This window comes from Stomoxys calcitrans, chromosome 3 (assembly GCF_963082655.1).
Source record: "Stomoxys calcitrans chromosome 3, idStoCalc2.1, whole genome shotgun sequence".
Classification (NCBI taxonomy): domain Eukaryota; kingdom Metazoa; phylum Arthropoda; class Insecta; order Diptera; family Muscidae; genus Stomoxys; species Stomoxys calcitrans.
In genome coordinates this window covers 53,841,908-53,854,598 of record NC_081554.1, presented here as the reverse complement: position 1 = coordinate 53,854,598, position 12,691 = coordinate 53,841,908, and positions in this window count along the sequence as shown.

Sequence of the window (12,691 nt, the reverse complement as noted above, 5' to 3'; positions counted from 1 at the left end):
TTTCATTTGAGCCCCATATTGAACGTCCAATATGTTTGGGGGAGTTTTGAGGTTGGGGCGGCACGATGGGTACTTAGACTCTAATTTTAATGCCATATTCTTATTCTACTCTCCAATACCTTTCATTTGATACCCATATTGTCCCGATCGGTCTACTAGTGATTTTGGGTGGTGTTTTTTGCATAAGGGAGAGCGTTCGCAGCCTCCTATGTTTCCTTCCAGACCAACCTACAAAATATGCGAAAATTTCGAGAAAATCGGTTCTGCCGTTTCTGAGTCTATACGGAACAAACAAACAGTCCAATATAGCCGTGATTGGCTAATGTGCCCACTTTGGGCGTTTATGTGGCGGTGGGGTGACCCCATATACTTCGACATGAATTTTTATGCCAGATTCGTTATCTAATCCCTCATACTTTTCATTTGATACCCATATTGTCCTTATCGGTCCACTTTTGATTTTGGGTGGTGTTTTTGGGGTAACGGAGGAGGGTCCGCCCCCTTCCGTTATCAACAAATTATTACGCCTATTCCTCCTTCCTGACCATATTCGTAATCTACTCCCGAATACCTTTTATTTGAGTCACGTATTGTCATGATCATCAACTAAACCTATTTTAGATGGTTTTGGGGCTGGGCGGCCCCCCAGTTACGTAGACCCAATTTTTATTATAAAATTCTTATTTCATTCCTGAATACCTTTCATTTGAATCCAATATTGTTCCGATGGGTCCACTTTTATTTTTGGGTAGTACTCTTGGGATAAGGGGAAGGATCCGTCCCCTCCCGATATCAAAAAATTATATAGTCTATGTTTCCTTCCAGACCAACCTTCACAATCTATTTCAAGGTTATTGCAGCTCTGTTTTAACCAAATGTCTCCGACGATGGGCTAGTTCCTGCACCCAGTAAAAAATGTGGGATAACCTCAAAAAATTCTTAGACCAGTACCGGGTGGACCCGGTCCTTAAAGACTGGATAAACCATATGCTGAGGAACAGGTGGATAAATTGTGTGTCGCATGGCATAAATATAAGGGAGAAAGTGGCACAGGGCACGCCACAGGGGGCATTTTATCGCCACTCCTATGGGTGACCACCATAAATGACCTATTACGGATGCTGACTGAGGAGGCATTTGAACCCGTCTGCTTCGCAGACCATGTTATAATACTTCTAAGGGATAAGGATCCGAACAAGCTATGCGGAAGAGCCGAAAGGGCCTTACATATGGCATATGACTGGGCTAGCCCTAGAGGTCTCAATGTTAACCCAGAGAAGACTGAAATATGCCTGTTCACAAGGAAGACGAAGGTGGACCAATTTAACGCACCACGTTTCCTCAATAAGACGATTTCGATATCTGACAAGGTCAAATACTTAGGTGTGATCTTGAACAGAAAACAGAATTGGAAGTGTCACATTTAGGAGCGTACTGAGAAGGCTCACAGATGTTGGACACTATGTAGATGGGCCGTAGGCTCGAAATCGGGCTTGAATCCAAGGATCGTCCACTGGCTCTACAGGATCGTGATTAGACCAATACTTACTTACGCCTCAGTAGTTTGGAGGACTACTTTGGAGAAAAAGTGAAACATAAGGACCATACAACAGGTTCAGAGAACATGTTGTCTTGGCATAAACGGAGCGATGAGGACCACGCCCACTAGAGCACTGGAGACTATTCTAGATATCCGACCCATTGACATACAGATTAAGTGTGAGGCAGCCGCTTCGGCTCTGAGACTTGAGGCGATGGGAGAATGAATTGAGGATGGGAGCAGCTCATAACATCGCGTTATAATCGAGGCGGCGATAGGAAACCTAGAAGGAAGGGAAGAGTTTTCGGATCGCATACCTGAGATAAACGTTGAGGTTAAGTGCGAGGCACTGCTGCCAGCGGCACAGTCTTGGATTGCCGGAACCCTAATATTACCATCTGGAAGAACATGTTACACGGATGGATCAAAGCTAGAGGACAGAGTGGGTCTGGAGGTTTACATTGAGAACCCAGGGACGGAGATCTGTTTTAGACTGCCTGACCATAATACGGTCCTGCAGGTGGAGATCCGGTCCGGGCGATCACGGAATGCGTGAAGTGGTGTGGTGCTAACGCGAGGACGTCGAGTGTGAACATCTTCACCGACAGTAAAATTGCCATAAGGACAATAACAACCAGGGCGGTGAGTTCACTAACCGTCTTGCAGTGTAATAAGGAGATTAACGCCTTCTCTGAGGTTGGCAACATCCGCATCGTTTGGTTGCCGGGCCATAACGGAGTAAGGGGAAAAGAAAGGGCAGACGATTTGGTGGTGAAGGCCAGAGGACTGCCGTCAATAATCTTGGTTAATTTTGCAAAAGCTACGCTAACCTCCTTCTTACACCCTTTCAGTAATAGCCAAGTCCTCGTTTAAAATTATATTACTTTAGCCAATAATTGCCCTGTACCAGGTATTATACGTACATCTAATTCTACACTCTGATGATGCATACCAAATGCCATGTGAATTTCTTAATAGCTCCATTTTTCTCAAGCATTTCTCGAATTCTTCATAATCAACAGACCATTTTATATTCACATTGTTGTTCTCGATCAAATGATCATGGGGTTGGACAAAACCAAATCATAATCTCATCAATGGGTCGCATAAGTTAAGTGGTTCATTTGTTGGGCATAAATTTTGCATCCATGGTATAGGTGAGAATAGGGGTTATTTATAACCAAACCAAAAGATCAAGAAATTTCGTGTGTCTTTGGTCTGTGGAAGAATGAGGTATTTTTCAGTACGAAAACCAAAAACCCCATTGAACAAATTGGAATATTTATGCCACTTGGAATCAGGGGGAGATCTAAGCAAAAGTGATGAAATTTATAAAAAACGGAGAAAGGCATTCACTATGACGGCAACGACCACGATGACAATGACAAAAACAGATTAGACCGAAAGACATTTTAATTAATTGGCTTAAAATATTTGCTCGGGCCAAGAAAATTGTAGCACTATTAGAGAAAATTCTTGAGATTTTTCAAGATGTCTGCTTAGCGCTCTGTGCCAGTGGCTAATCACATTTGGCCTCTGAGATTTGCCATAATAAAATACCATGGGTCGTCGCTTTAATTTCCTTGTCTAAAGTTTCAAAATGTTTTTTTTTTTTTTGTGAAACTGCAAAACACCTGCTGGCATAGCTCATTTGTTGCATATACGTTTTTTGGCCAAAAATGAAGACAAAAAAAAACACAAAATAAATTCTTGAAAATTACAAAACTGCTTTTTCAAACATATGAGCTCTGTATTTTGTATGAACTTTGAAAAATTGTAAACATAAAATTTACATAAAAATTAATGGCCAAAATAAATTATCTATACGTCAAGTTTTCCTGGTGGAATTTTTTACACCCAAAAAAAAAACAAGTTTGGTGGAAAAATCAAACAATGACCCCTTAAATCTTAAGGGCAGTTTGAATCTTACATATATATGTCCTTTATTAACATTTGGGGTATATTTAATATCTTAGATATAACAAGTAAAAGCGTGCTAAGTTCGGCTGCACCGAATCTTATATAACCTCCACCATGAATCGCATTTGTCGAGCTCTTGCCACGGTATCTCTTTTAAGGCAAACAAAGGATAAAAGAAAAGAACTGCTATGTTATTGGAACAATATCAAGGTATGGTTCATTTCGGACCATAATTGAACTGAATATTCGGATCATAGTAGAAGTCATTGTGTAAAATTTCCGCCAAATTTAGTAAGAATTGCGCACTATAGGGGCTGAAGAAGTTAAATAGGGAGAACGGTATATAGGGGAGGTGCATTAGGCTATAAACTGATTCATGCCATTTTCGACACGTATGTTAAAGGTCATGAGAGAATAAATCGGATAATAATTGCGCCCTCTAGTGGCTCAAGAAATCAAGACCCCAGATCGGTTTATATGGCAGCTATATCAGGTTATGGACCGATTTGAACTATTCTTAGCACAGTTGTTGAAAGACAGAAGGAAACACTTCATGCACAATTTCAGCTAAATCGGATAATAATTGCGTCCTCTAGTGGCTCAAGAAGTCAAGACCCCAGATCGGTTTATATGGCAGCTATATCGGGTTATGGACCGATTTGAACTATACTTGACACAGTTGTTGGAAGTCATAATAAAACACCTCATGCAAAATGTCAGCCAAATCGGATAAGAATTGCACCCTCTAGCGATTCAAGAAGTCAAAGCCCCAGATCGGTTTATATGGCAGCTATATCAGTTTATGGACCGATTTGAACCATACTCGGAACAGTTGTTGGAAGTCATAATAAAACACCTCATGCAAAATTTCAGCTAAATTGGATAATAATTGCGTCCTCTAGTGGCTCAAGAAGTCAAGACCCCAGATCGGTTTATATGGCAGCTATATCAAAACGTCGACCGATATAGCCCATTTACAATCCCAACCGACCTACACTAATAGGAAGTATTTGTGCAAAATTTGAAGCGGCTAGCTTTACTCCTTCGGAAGTTAGCGTGCTTTCGACAGACAGACAGACGGACGGACGGACATGGCTAGTTCGACTTAAAATGTCATGACGATCAAGAATATATATACTTTATGGGGTCTTAGACGAATATTTCGAGGAGTTACAAACTGAATGACGAAATTAGTATACCCCCATCCTATGGTGGAGGATATAAAAATCAAATTGTGATTGTCTGTTCCGTATAGATTCAAAAACGGCTGAATCGATTTTCTTGAATTTTTCCTAGATGGTGCATAATGATCCCGCTGTGAAAATAGGGTACTACATTTTTTGATTTCTGAAGGTAGGGGGGGGGGCGGACCCTCCCCCTAACCCTAACTTTTAGAAATGCCAGATCTCGGAGATGGTTGGTGCGATTTAGGCTTAATTTTGTGTGATCACTTATAGTATCCTAAAAACAGAAATTTGGTATCCAAATTCCGGATGGGGTACGTAGGGGGGACGCCCCACCCCAAAACGTACTATATATATATATATAGACCAATGGCAACAATATGGGACTCAAATGAAAGGTATTTAATATTAGAAAACATATTTGGTAGCCAATTTTCGGACCAATTGCTTAGGGGACCACCCCAACCCCCAAACCCTCCTAAATCGGACAAATTTACCGACCATGGCAATATGGGACTCGAATAAAAGGTATTTGTGAGTAGAATAGGAATTAGACATCCAAAAGGAACTACGTTTTTGGGGTTCACTCCTTCCCCAAAACACCCCCCAATTGGGACTTATTTACTGACCATGGACATATTTACCGACCATAGCAATATGGGACTCAAATGAATAGTATTTACGAGTAGAATACGAATTTGACATCCAAATGTAGGACCAAATTTCTGGGGTTCACCCCTTCCGCAAAACACCCCCGAAACAGGACTTATTTACTGATTTATTACACTCTAATTGAGTGTTGAATACGAATACGATATCCAAATGTGGGACCAAATGTTTGGCCCGTCTCGCAAAACACACCCAAAGAGGACAAATTTACGACCATAGCAATATGGGGCTCAAATGAAAGGTCTTTGAGAGTAAAGCATGAATCTGATATCAATATTCTGGAAAAGTGTCTATGGCGCAACACGACCCTCATAACACCACCCAAAACGGTCGTATTTGCTGACCATTGCAATATGGGAAGGAAAGGGTATTTTAGAGTGGAACACGAATCTGATATATATGTATTCAGGGCCAAGTCACTGAGTGGCCGCCTTATCCCCCATAACAACCCCCAAACCAGACATAATTTTGCAATAAGAAAATAAATACCCACTTTTGAGACCAATGGCAATATGCGGATCAAATAAATGATATTTAAGAGTAGAGCACGATGCTGATATATTTACTTGACTAAGTGTTTGGGGTACCACGAGCACGAAATTGATACCCACTTTCGGGACCAATTTGCTGGGGGTCTACCCCTTCCTCAAAATACCCCACACACAGCAATTATTTACTGACCATCGAAATATGGGGCTCATACAAAGGTATTTGGGAGCAGAATACGAATGCGATATCCCAATGTGGGACCATGTATTTGGGGCACCACAAGTACAAATTTACCGACCCTGGCAATATGTGGCTCAAATGAAAAGTATTTGAGATTAGAAACTAATTTGATAACCAAAATGGGGGGACGCTTCATCCCATAAACATCCCTTAAGCCTATGGCAATATTGGGATTAAACAAATGGTATTTGAAAGTAGAGCACTATGGTTATATTTTTTTCAAGGCCCGAAAAAACATCTAAATCGGGCATACATATTTACCTATCATAGCAATATGGGGCTCAAATGAGAGGTATAAATTTGCAAAGACAATTTTGTACCATATAAAATAAAAGAAGGCGCTGCGGAGCGGGCCCGGTTCAGTTAGTATTACAATAAAATATGGCCAATAGTAAACTGTTCAGTGTGAACATATGACATCATCAAGCTCTCTCCACTAAGCTCTATCGCTGGCCAATCTTGAATCTTATAAAGGCCTTTTTAAAATTTTTTATTTTATTTTCTTTCAGTGTTTTACAAAATAAAGTCGTTAAGTTATTCCATATGTCATCCTTCCTTGCAACCCAAAGTAATGACAATATTTTAGCATTTTAATTACACCTAAAATGGTCAGGAAAGACCGACCACCTTCCTACATTTTCAAGCCAAAACTTTACCTATCATCTGGTTGGCCGCCCAAAGATCACTGTAAAATATTTAGAGTAGTTTTTAATTAAAGTCCATAAAACATTTTAAAAACAATTCAGCAAGGTTGTTGCCCAACGGCCACCAACGGAGAGGGCAGATAATTGAATATATTTTAAGTAATTTATTACCTTATGGAAAAGGTTCCCACAGTAGCTGGTAGTGTGTGAATAATGTTGAGTATAAAAATTAATCTTCTCATAATTGCGAATGTAGAGCTCAATGTAAGGTAGTAGGTTAGGTAAGGTTTAAGTGGCAGTCTGCCATCAGACTCACTTAGACGTGTTCGACCATTGTGATACCACAGAAATAGAAGATACCTTCTAGTTCCTACTGTTGAACCATCCAGATCGCTTTAAAAAGCCCAACAACTTGCGAATGTTCTAATCCGCTAAATCAGCCAGATTCTTAAAGAAATGAGAACCTAAAGTGTAACTCCTTTTGTTTGATTGTGCGGGACACACACACAGAAGGTGTTCTATAGCCTTTTCTTTTTCGATGTCCTCACAGCCTCCGCAAAAGTCGTTGCTGGTAACCTTCAGTCTGGCAGCATGTTTTCCGAACAGACAGTGACCTATCATGACGGAGACAATTACTGGGACGTCTGTTCTAGCCAATGACAGCAAAGCGGTAGACCTCTTCAAGTCTAGATTAGGCCACATAGTTTTGGAATGCTCGCAGCGCCTTCTATGTGACCATCTATCATTCGTTGTCCTTCGGCCTTGTCCTGAAAACTTAGCTTGTCGCTAGAGGCATACCCACAGATTCCAGTAATCTAGCAAACTCGCCCGCTATACAATTCCCTGGGCTATTTCTGTGCCCCGGCACCCAGAACAGGTGAATTTTGAACTATTCAGGCAACTCGTTGAGAGATCTGCGACATTCGAGGGGGGATTTTGTGTTCAGAAATAAGTTCTCCAGAGATTTAATGGCTGCCTGGCTGTCTGAGAAGATATTTATGCCAATCGTCGTAATTACATTATATCTTAGCCATTCCACCACTTCCTGAATTGCAAAGATTCCCGCTTGATACACACTGCAGTGGGTAACCTTTTCGATATGACCAGTTCTAGATTTTTAGAATACACCCAAAGCCCACCTGGTCGTCTAGTTTGGAGCCATCCATATAGAAGTCTATGTAACCTCTGTTACCACGGATATCGTAGTTCCAATCGGTTCTATCAGGAATAGTGGTACAGTATTTTTTATCAAATAGCGGCTCAGGTAGGGTCTAATCAACACTGCCTGGAACATCGGATATTGTATCAAGGATAACACAGTGTCCGTAAAAAACTCCCTTAACCTCACGACAGTGGTCGCTGCCATATGTCTAACCACAAAGTCCAGAGGCATAGTTCAATTTCCTGTCCAGCAAAATACCCAGGTATTTTGCACGCTAGAGGACATAGTGGGTCTGGGGGTCTACATTGAGAACCTAGGGACTGTGCTTGAGAACCTAGATCTGTCTTAGACCGCCTGACCATAATACGGTACTGCAGTCGGAGATCCGGGCGATCACAAAATGCTCGAGGTGGTGTGGTGCTAGCGTGAGGATGTCAAGTTTGAACATCTTTACGAACTGCAAAATTGCCATAAGGGTAGGGTCACGAACAGTCTTGCAGTGTAAGAAGGAGATAAACGCTTTCTCTGAGGATGGCAAAATTCGCATCATTTGGGAGCCGGGCCATAACGGAGTAAGGGGGAATGAAAATAATAACTACAATAAACTTGGTAAACCCTTTCGGGTTCATGCGCATGGGCACCTGTGGAACAGCGAAACGGTCGATAGGATGGCAAAAATCCTATGGGGAATCCAGATCGTGAGAAGACGAGGCTATTACTGAAAGGACTGGACACATAGGACTACGAGCTCCCTTATCTAAAATCGGTGCGGCAACATGCCCAACACATGTGAAGGGCATGTGGGGAAGATGATGAAACGTTGGAACATTTCCCTTGATATTGCCCGGCCTTCGCGTCACTTGGGTGGGGACACAATAACACACATGAACCAATTTGGGGGCGTGGCATGGAAAACAATTAATGATTTTGTAAGTAGCACGAAATCCCTAGCTTAGATTTTCTTTTTCGAGGTTACTTTTTTTAGTATTTAGAGCGCACAAGCCGAATACTGGCTTAAGTGTATGTCCATAGTGGCATGGGGCGGATTAACATCCGCAACCTCTTTTCAACCCAACTTAACCTAATTTATGCCGTGTAAAAACGGGTAGAGATATCTGTTTGAAATGGTTTAAAAGTTGAGGTGTTAGCGAAATCATGTGCAAAATTTCAAGACCCTAGTAGGCCTAAAGTTGGGTCACCTCGGCATTTCGAAAAATAGTTTGGGCTACTTTACTGTAGGGCAAAGATGCCTGGAAATCGCCTGTCTCGGCAATAGTATTCATATAGTAAGGGTAAGTCGACTGAAACCGCCCCTCACGATCTAGTCGGCTACATAGAGGGTTCTCTCCCTGTCAAGGAATATACAATGATAGCATTTAATGACATAGAAGGTGCTTTCGATGAGGTAAAACCGACGTCAATCATGAAGGAGCTGGATTTTATAGACATAAACACTACCGTAAGAAAAGTTTTTTTTTTTTAATTTGCTTACTAAAAGATTGTGGTCCTTCAGCATCACATAAATGAATTGCATGGGATGTTGTTAAAGTATCACAAAAATGAGGTGCATAGCCAGGAGCTTCAGCAGTAACGTGGATTTGAGCAAAGCGATGGTAGTAAACAAGAAAGTCTAGCCACCTTTCGAAACGGAACGTATACCAGTGGCTGCAATGTCTATGTCCAAGGATCTGTTGATCAGGCAATTTCTTTTCAGTAATTTTTCAATAATCAAATCTTTTTGCCTAACATAGTTCTCATGTTCATAAAGCTCGACTCCACTTTAGAGAAAAAAACAACTAAAATAAAAATATATTTTGTTGAAATAAGTTTACGTGTTGTGTTGATGCGATGTTCCCATTCTAGACTTACTCATAATACCGCCATGGACTAAAACGATTTTAAAAGCGGTGGTACACTAGGCATGAAAATGAGTGTACGAGTATCAGTATCAGTCATAACAGTGTGCTGAGCATTACACCGCATCAATTGCGGTGGCAATACGTACCAACACCGTATCATGTACCAACTCCGCAAATCAGAAAAATCCCACCGTTTAAAGTTCTTTGAAGTGAACCTACGACAAATCAGAGTGGCTCCGGCTCAAACACTTTTTGTCATATGCAGCCGCATGAAATCCTACTTGGGAGGGCTTGATGCCATCCTGCGAAATGAATGTCATGCTTGTGTTAGTTTCCAGTACGATATCAGTGGTCTGATATAACAATAGCCAGGAAACAGCTTCAGTTCATGCTTTTTCAATCCTAAGATAAAGGACATTCTACTACCCAAAAAGTAAGCCACAGGTTGTTAGCCACCATACAGCACATAGCGTCAGTCCCTTCTCATGCGCATAGCCCTCATAGAAAGGGTAGGGCCACCGATTTCTTAGCGAGATACTCAAATATAAATCATTTCGGGCCAAAATACCAGTAGCCCTAAACGTATGGACTTACTTATAAAGACGCGTCTAACCGTACCCCGACTTGGTCTTGTTGAGTTTTATCTATCATCCGACGATGTACATTATGTTCCTTATCCAAGGCAATTTTTATCGCTTCGTACTAACCGTATATGGTCAAAAGCTGCAGACTGGGCTCACGCATGCGTGAGAATCGGCCAAACCACAGCTTTAAACACACAGTGTACCCCCTGTTGTTCGACTTACGTCAGAAGTATAGCCTAATCTCCAATGTTTTTCGCCTTGCGGCAGATATGGAGTGCATTAAATTTAATTTTAACTCTATACTCGACGTTTCTTTTTCGATTTAAATTTTAGCCAAAGTTGCACCAAGTATTCAGCCTCTTGTCAAAGTGGCGTCTTGGAAATTGCAAATTTTGCCCATGAACATTTCACTAAGGAACAGGGGCTAACTTCTCACATATCAATGAGTGCAGTCCGATCTAAGTTTTAAGCTCAATGGTAAGGGGGCCTCCTTATTATAGCCGAGTCCGAACGGCGTGCCGCAGTTCGACATCTCTTTGGAGAAAACTTTTACATGGCATAGTATCTCACAAATGTTGCCAGCATTAGGAGGGGAAAATCACCGCTGGACATTTTTTCTGATGGTCTCGGCAGGATTCGAACCCAGCCGTGCACCATCATATGCGGACATGCTAACGTCTTCGCTACGGTGGCCTCCGTGGCATCTTACTACTTCCAGTGGCATCTTACTCCTTCCAAAACCGGTGCCATGGAAATATCTATATACCTGTCTCTGTTGAACACTATCTGCACTCACTTTCTGTTTTTTATTACACGCCTACTAAACGTCACCCATATCTAATGACAAAATTTCAAGTAATTTTATGCTAAATTCTTTTTAAAATGTTCTCTAAAGACAAAATTGCGAATTTTCAGACTGTCTCTAAGGACAAAAATTCAAGAAATTTCCTCTCGGGCAAACCCGTTTTTTCCTTCATCTTCCTTCTCAAAAAACCGTAAAAATACCCTTTGACTACCATTTATCAAGGATGATTTATAACCATTACAAAATTGAAAAGAGCTTATGGAACGCAAGTTAATTTTCAATAGTTACTCATGTGTCCAAGACAAATTGTCTAGACATTTATCATGGCAACAAAATAAATTAAGACGATGACGATTATTTTATTAAGGCAAAAAATTATTATTCGCAAGTCGGCAGTTGCAAAAATGTCCAAGGAGAAAAAATATTACAACAGTTTATGGTGTAAAACGCATCCTTAGCAAAAAAAAGACTTAAGAAACATGCATGTGATGCATCCGTCTGTCTCGCTGGTATCTCCGAAGACAAGGTGTTTTATGCCCATATTCAATGAACCATAACCTTTCCTCACTACTCTGAGGAGCTGGTGTTGTAATTCTGCTTGATGTTGTAAGTATGAGAGATAACATTTGCATGCTTCATTACATCGACACATGTACTGTTGCATGTTAAAAATTCCATTTTTAACGAGGTGTGGCATAAAATGCAATGGAACAACCGTTTCAGAAGTTTCCCACCAAAAAAAAACTGTTCTTTAATCAAAAGCTGTACTTTTTACACTGAAAAAAATGAGATGAAAGTAAATTACCCTCACACCATAGAGTAATGGGGATAGACCCAATAAGGCGTTCAGAATTTTTTTGAGCTTTGTTATTGCTACTACTGGAATCGTCCCACAAATCATATATTTAAATTTGAGTTCAAGTACTTAGGGGGAAGGCCCTACCTCTAAAACCCTTAAACGGGCATATAGACCGTATGGTACAATATGGGACTTTAACGAAAGGTATTTGGGAGTGGAGTTCGAAACTGACATAAATATTGGGAGGGCAAGTGTCAGGGGACCCGCTCCACCCACAAAACCCACCTGAAACGGGCATATACAGTGAGCGACCATTACAATATGTGGCTTAAATGAATCTTCCTTGCAATCTTCTTTTATGGATAATTCGAATATGATAAGTGCAATATTGTAACTGTCTTCCACATGTTTAGTCCACAACTTTAAATACTAAAAACCAGTAAGGAAGGGCAAAAGTCGGGCGGTGCCGACTATATAAAACCCTACACTTACCCCATAAGTACAATGTGGGAGCTATATCCAATTCGGAACCCATTTTGATGGACCTCGGCGAGCAAATATGTTTAAACTGTAATAACTACGATTGACAAATGACAACATTATTGCAAATTATCCGAAATCTGACGAACATATATATGGGAGCTTTATCTAATTCTGAACCGATTTCGAGCAAACTTCTCAGATAATGTGGTAGTCGTCGAGGAAAGCGTTGTGCAAAATTTTGGCACGATTGGTCAAACAATGCGCTTGCAGTGGCTCTTGGGGTGAAAATCTGACTATATACATATATGACAGC